The following is a 1,828-nucleotide window of genomic DNA, read 5'->3' as shown; positions in this document are numbered from 1 at the left end:
AATATATTTTACGTTTCTCTCTTCTTATCAGGGAGGGCGGTGCCCCAGCGCCCCCTATGGGCCGGCCGCCACTGCTCCATCCCCTTCTCCGCCATCGCAGCTGGATTGTCCTCCATGACACGACTTCACCTCAACCTCATCAGAGAGTATTAATCCCAGTTGTCACCATCCCTCGTCTCATCGCATTGGTCCGGCAGAAGACCACCATGTTGAGCCCGGTTCTGCCAGAGGTTTCTTCCCAAAGGGGAGTTTTTCCTCTCCACTGTCGCTTCATGCTTGCTCATCATGGACAGTTCACAGTACCTGCATCACCAAGCAGGACCTCATATCTCGAGTCTCTGAGTGAAGCCCCGGCGCCAGCTCCCTCAGTCTTCTAGTCCCACAATTCTGCTCAGCAGATCACCTTGTCAACCAGCTCAAATTGAACCACCACCAGTCTCAGGCCAGGGGGAACATCCCTATTCTCATTCATCTACTCATGCATGTTAAACATAATTCAGCATGAATGTTCCTGCCGAGGTCTGAGCGCCAAAGACTATACTTTCTTATCATATAAAACTCTTCTAATTATCTTTTTCTCTGTGTGAGTTTTTCAGATTGAATTGAGAGCAGGCAAAGCAGACAATATCCACTATCTGTAAAATGTGGCTGAGCAGGACCTGTTCCCATAGAGGAATTCCATTAGACCTCTCCTTCCAGTAACATCTCATCTCATCACCCTCTCAATCAGACACTCAGATATTCTGAAATACAACTCCATCTGTGTGCAAAAGTGTCCATAGTTAGCTGCAGGCCTGCAGTCACTCACTCTGGACCCATTGACTTATAGTTGGTGGTTTTACATCTCTCCAGTGCACAGTAAACATTTTCTTTGCTTCCAGGGAAATAACTCTAAGTTTATTTATCTGATCTGCATTATTTATGTTTTTAGATATGGATCCCAACAAAAGTATCACAGGTTCAGGAGTCGCATGTACTTTCAATATTACCGATATTTCCTTTTTAATATTGTCTCAGAACCCTCATATTACTGGAGATTCCCAAAAAATGTGTGTAGTGTCTCCAATATTTCCACAATTTCTTCAACATTATGCTACACTGGGATTTTTCACAAATGAGGAGATGATAAAGAGAGTGTTAAAGTATCTGCTCCTCACTTTCCACTCAAATTCTTTCCACAGTTGGCTGCTAATTCCCCTATGACAGCTGTTACATATGTCAAACCATGTAGAAGTATAAACATATAATTCTATTTTCCATTTTTCCTTAATATTCTTTGTGTTTTTTAAGGTGTCACTAACCAACCTTTTGTATATATTAGAGATGTTTTTTTTTTTTTTTTTTGTCGGGAATAGCATCTTTATATTTCTGATGAAGCACTTTTCCGTTTCGTTTGGATTTTTTTCTGACCAAATCTCTGTCATAAAACGGGACAGATGGACGCAGTATTCAGACAGTGGGAAGTTTTAAAACGTTAAATGACAAAAATAAAACAGAACAGAAACAGAAACGGAATGCAGGTTGCTGTGCTCGCTGCATAGGGGATCATCAGGGCTCCTCTTCCCTCCATAAAAGTGTGCATCCCGAGCCGGTAACATTATCAGTGACCCCTCACACCCCCACCATGGATTGTTCTCACTGCTGCCCTCTAGAAGAGGCTTTGAAGCATTGGATGCAGGTCCAGCAGATTCTTCCCCAATGCCATCAGACAGCTGAACTTTAAAAAAAACTAATGTTTAAATCATGTCACAGACTCTGCATTAAATTGACAACATTACACCATATATATATATATATATATATATATATATATATATATATATATATA

The sequence above is a fragment of the Cyprinodon variegatus genome, unplaced genomic scaffold (assembly GCF_000732505.1).
Source record: "Cyprinodon variegatus isolate N-32 unplaced genomic scaffold, C_variegatus-1.0 Scaffold101, whole genome shotgun sequence".
Lineage (NCBI taxonomy): Eukaryota > Metazoa > Chordata > Actinopteri > Cyprinodontiformes > Cyprinodontidae > Cyprinodon > Cyprinodon variegatus.
The sequence above is the reverse complement of the archived record's forward strand: the minus strand, read 5'-3'. Positions refer to the sequence as shown.